Genomic DNA, 6,037 nt, shown 5'->3' with positions numbered 1-6,037 from the left:
ACACTGTAACCCACTATGACAGCAGGTCCCCTATACAAACGTCTCTTAAAGCAAAGACCTGGTAGAACAGTTGCAACAATTTTTCTCTTTTAAATAGCTAGATATTAAGTATCTTAGGATTTGCAGTCTATATATGCACTGACATCTCTACATCTGAAATCAGTCATAGGCAATGTAAACAAATGAGTGTGCTTTGTTCTAACAAAATCCATCAATGGGCTCAGAAATTTCTATTTAAAACAATTTTTTCAACCATTAAAATTGTAAAAGTGAGATAAATGATAGTACAATTGAGTAGATTGCAATAAGACCAAATATGTGTGAATTATTGAGCAAAATATTGATCTGTTTGTAAACCTTTCCTAAATTCACAGTATATGTGTGTGTGTGTGTGTGTGTGTGTGTGTGTGTGTGTGTGTATGTATAAAGTATTGTTGGCTTGCAAGGCCCAGGAAAACAGGCATCAGGTAGATCAGGCCTATGGACCCAAAGTTTGTGAGGCGTAGCCCTCAACTATGGGCAGATTAGAAAAAGGCACACTCTTGGGGAATCATTAACCCAGTACTCTGTGTCGAGCTTGGAATGAACTCCATTTGTTCCGGTCAAGGGTGCCCTTGTCCAATGTGCAGCCTGTATGTGGTAGTCCTGGCACAATTGGAAGTTCTGTCGGATGCGATGACATCAGGCTATGAAGAATGGACATGCGGATACTGTGAGGAGAGTGACTAACGTGATGTCTCACCACAGTGTAAGTTAGATAGAGGTGGATGCAAAGGTGAAAAGGAGTGGAGGGACAGCCAGTTGGAATGTGTGTCAAGGGCTATCATGTCTTGATGAGCACAAGGAAATGAGGTCATCGGAATGACTAAGAAAAGAAGTGAGAGGAAGATCAAGGTCCTACAGTGGTATGCTCAAAATTAAATTTCAGAGTGAAAGATGTCTAAGTAATAAGAAAGGTTGTAGGGAACTTGGGTCAAAGTCTTTGATGAGAAAGAGAGATAGCCAAATTGTCAGTAAGTGACAATATAGGCCAACGTCAGAGGTTGCTACAGCTGATGACATGAGCCCTCCAGGAACAATTAGGGTAAAAATGTCCTGATCTAAAAATGGTTCAGAGAAAAATGAAAGAGCAATCAGTTGCTTTCACATATGTTTTTCTGTTTTACTTCTGATTTAATCTTTACTATTTCTTTTCCTCTGGTGACTGTCATCTTATTTTGCTGCTCTTTTTCTAATTGTTGGAGATGTTGGGTTAAGGTGCTTTTTAAAAAATGTGTTTATTCAATTGATGTGTGTATGGATTACGATAACAGTTGTATGAGCCCCTAATAAAATGTTTTTTAAACATGTGTTTATTGCAATAAATTGCTCTCTGAGCACTTTTTAGTTTTCATCCTCATTTGATTCAAGGAAAATTCCATTATCTTTTAATTTTATTTTCCCACAACTTTTTTGAAGGCTTCTCATATATTTAAAATAAATGAGCACAACACAGTTTGTCATTTTAAAGAGACATCAGTGACATTTTAAGTGACATTAATTCTGAAAGGACAAACTGTTCTGTCTTGAAGAAGTATGGCCAGAATGTTCCTTAGAGGCAAAGCTAGGGAGACTGTCTTACATACTTCGAACATGTTGTCAGGAGAGAGGCCAGTCCCTGGAGAAGGACTTCATGTTTGGCAAAATATATTGGCAGTGAAAAAGAGTGTGCTAGACAGGGTTCTCCAAAGAGACAAAACCAGATTGCTAATAATTATATATATATTTATACAGATAGATAGATATATAACACAAGAAATAAACAGTTAAATCATAAAGCAGTACAAATGGCTCAGTGCAACTCACTCCGTGAGACAGTTGTGAGACACTGGCAGTCCTTCAAGTCTTGAGGGCCGCCAGGTAGTCCTCTGTAGAGCAATTCAGGCTATCTGGGCACAGGCAGCAAACAGCAAGGCAGTTCCCACCCAGCTCAAGAGATGTAAATTCCAATTGTGTGGCAAAGCAGGTCTTGAAGGAACCTCAAATTACAGCGACACAGTCCACGGGTTAGGTGTAGCTTTCAAACTGAGGCACAGAATAAGCAAGGCAGCCGCACACTGGTCTGATGATCAAAGAGCAAGAGACAGGAAAGGCGAGGCGAGGTCTTGGAGTTTATTGGCCAGCTTGGTATAATAAACTAACTACCTCAAAGAGGTAGGCCCTCAAGGATATGGATTGACACACAGCGCTGCAACAATGGGCTCAGAAATAAGAAAATTTTGGGGGATGGCACAGGACCATGCAGTGTTTCATTCTGTTGTTCATAAGGTAGGTATAGGTCAGGACTGACATGATAGCACCTAACAACAAGAACAATCACATTTACTTTGTTGTTCCACCATCCATTTCTAAGGATGTAAACCACCTGTGATAGACTTATTATGCCAACTTGGCCAATGAGCACATGTAGGATTAATTGAAGGGTGGAGAGATAAATGGCTCGGTGAGCCTCGCCTTTCAGTCTCTTGCTCTCTGATGGCCAGACCAGTGTGCAGCTGCCTTAGCTAGTTGTCTTCCTTGCCCGGCAAGGCTGACTTCCTGTGAGACATCCCTGAGGAGAAGTCACATGGACTTACCCTAATGTAGTCCTGGGTGCTGGAGCAGCCGTGTGGAGATCCCTGCCAGTGCTGAGATGCTTACACACTCACTGATTCGGCTTTCCTCCTTCAGTCGGCATCATTGCGTGTGTTTTGTGAGTCTGAAGAGACATTGTAGATCAGTGTCAGACATATGGGCTAATGTCGGATTCATGGGCTTGGACTGGACTGGGTTGGGATGCTTTCTTAATGTACACTTACCCTTTGTATAAAACTCTCTCTTATACATATGAGTTTCTGTGGATTTGTTTTTCAAACCTACCCAGATGCTTACACACCACCCTAATCACCAAATCAGTACCACTTCAGGAGCAAATACCATACCTACCGCTGATAACCACTAATAAACTGTTGTCTCTATGCATTTGCCTATTCTAGATATCTTATGTAAATGGGATTATACAATGTATGTCTGTTTGTGTTTTATTTCACTTGGAATAATATTTTCAAGGTTTACCTAATAGTAGCACACATTCAAATTTCATTTCTGTCATGTTTGAATAATATTTTATTACATGGATATAACACATTTTGCTTATCCATTCATCTATTGGTGGACACTTGTATCATATCCAAATGTTGTCTATTATGAACAATGCCGCAATGAACATTGGTGTACTTACATGCACTTTCATCCTTGGGTATATGCTAAGATGTAGACTTGCTTACAGTGGTTCTCAGCCTCCCTCATGCCGCGATGCTTTCATACAGTTCCTCATGTGGTGGTGACCCCCCCAACCATCAAATTATTTTCATTGCTACTTCATAACTGTAATTTTGCTACTGTTATGAATTGAGTGACCCCTATGAAAGGGTTGTTAGCCCCCCGAAGAGGTCTTGACCCATAGGTTGAGAACCGCTGGCTTAGTCAGATAGTAATCTTAGATTTAACGTTTTTAAAAACTGCTAAACTCAGTTTTTACAGTGGCCATATCATTTTAGACTCCCACCAGCAATGATCTAGAGTTGCTCCATATCCTTGGTAAGACAAACAAACACAAACAAAGAAATTCATTGCCACAGGGTTGAATGTGATCCTGTAGAATAGGCTAGAGTGCTCAATTGGGTTTCCCAGGCTGTGAATCTTTACAGGAGCAGAAAGCCTCATCCTTCTTCCTCAGAGAGGCTGCTGGGCTTGAAGTTGACATAAAATTGAAGTATCATGAGGCGGAATTGCGGAATGCTCACCGTAAGCCTGAACGTAGGTCAAAAGGCAGTGCTTTGAGCACAAAAACGAAATATTGCCTGGTTTAAAATTTGAAATGATGTGTATCAATACTATATGAGTATACTTTTATCCTATTTATTTGATTTGAATCCTGAGCCTATAATCCAAGAAACTGGACTATATATGAAGAAGGCAGTATCAAGATTGGAAGAAGACTCATTAACAACTTATGATATGCACTTGACACAATTTTGCTTGATGAAATGAATGATTTAAAGCACTTATTAATGATCAAAGATATAGCCCTTCAGTATAATTAAATGTCAACATAAGGAAAACAAAAATCCTCAATCTGACTAATAAGCAATACCATGATAAAAGAGAACATATTGATGTTGTCAAAGATTCCATCTTACAGGGGTCCACAATGAACACCCATGGGAATGGCAGTCAAGAGATCAAATGATACATTTCATTGGGCCAATTTGCTGCAAAATAAAGTGTTAAAAAACAAAGATGTCACTAAGCCACACCTCTTCCAAGCCTCAGTGATTTCAATTGTCTCAATGAATAAGAGACACTAAAGAATCGATGCATTTGAGCTATGGTGCTGATGAAGAATGTTGACGGTACTGTGGACTTGCAGGAGGAGAAGCAAGTCTGTCTCTTTATCTGGAAGAAACGCAGCGAGAATGTTCTTCAGAAACCAGTGTGCCAGTCACAGGTTTTTATTTAATAATAATGGTGAATTGAGTGCTGGCCTTGCTACTACTGAATATGACTCAAAGATGACTCAAGGGCACATGACATTTTATTTATTCCTATTTCCTGTTGTTGTAATTATTTATAATGCCCTAATTTCACAGTGTAATTTTAGAACACTGACTCTGAAAGTGAGAGGCTGGCATGGTACTGCGAGGGGTCATTACAGAACTACCTGAGTCTCTCTCTCTCTCTCTCTCACACACACACACACACACCAACTGATACCTATGAACAAATCCTACTGTATTCATTTTTCATTTCCTGAGTCACATATCAACAGCTTGGCAGGCGTCAAACAATCTCCATTTATTCACTCACAGATCTGTAGATTAGAAGTACATCAGGCATGACTGGGTTCTCTGTTTAGTTTCATCATGTTGAAATCAAGGTGATGCCTAGGTTGATCTCTTGCCTAGAGGTTCTGAGGGGAATTCAGTTCCATGTAGATAGATAATAGAAGTTTCCATTTACTTTCTGGAATCTTGTCAGCATAGGAGTTGAGCATTGAGCTGCTAACTACAAAGTTCACAGTTCAAGCCACCAGTAACCACAGGATTATTCTGAGTCGACATGGACTCAATGGCAGCGAGTTTTATTTACTTGCTGAATGTCAGCCTGGAGCAGCTTTATTTACAGCCTGGAGCTGCTTTAAGCTCCTAGAAACTGTTTTCCGGTCCTTTCCCATGGTCCCTATAGGCAGTTCATAAAACGGACGCGTGCTTTCTTCATGCCTTGGCAGAGCCACTCTCTCTGACTTCCTCTTCTATGTCCGGCCAGCGCGGATTCTCTTGCTTTTAGAGCACTCATGTGATTTGTGATTTGGCTAACTCCTTTTTTAAGATCGGCACTTCCCTATTCCATAACATATACGAAGAGTAAAATCCCTAGTCGCAGGGCATGAACAACATAGGGAGGGGTGCTCTTTGGAGCCATCTTAGAATTCTACCCATGATACCACGTCCCATGAAAGTTTGTCAGAAGGGAGAAGGGAATGCATAAGGGTAAGTAAATACATATTGCTACTAATGCTCCAGTTCATACTTGGCATGTGTTTATTACAAAGTGTGTTTAAACCTCTCTGCAGTCAGTGTATGGTAGAAGCCAAATGATCTCAGTAATACACCTGTCAGTCTCATTAATCAAAAAGCAAACCATATTCACCGTCCTTCAGTTGATTCTGACGCATAGTGATATTTGGGATAGAGCACAGCTTCACCTGTGTAAGGAGCCCTGGTGGCAAAGTGCGTAACCAGAAAGTCACTTGATGGCAGTGGTTTAGGGTTTTTGGTTCAGCACTTATGGGTTTCCAAGGCTTCAAATCTTTACAGGAGCAGAAAACCCATTTTTTGCCTGTGAAGCAGCTGATAGTTTCATATAGATATTTATATGTAGTTATTTATTTGTTAGCTGCACAACTATGCCACCAGGGTTCCTGAGTCCTGTTAAAGTGTCTTCCAAAAATGGATTT

The sequence above is a fragment of the Echinops telfairi genome, unplaced genomic scaffold (assembly GCF_000313985.2).
Source record: "Echinops telfairi isolate 266 unplaced genomic scaffold, ASM31398v2 ScPeMD7_21;HRSCAF=78, whole genome shotgun sequence".
In the NCBI taxonomy this organism is placed as follows: domain Eukaryota; kingdom Metazoa; phylum Chordata; class Mammalia; order Afrosoricida; family Tenrecidae; genus Echinops; species Echinops telfairi.
Note: the sequence above shows the minus strand (reverse complement) of the source record.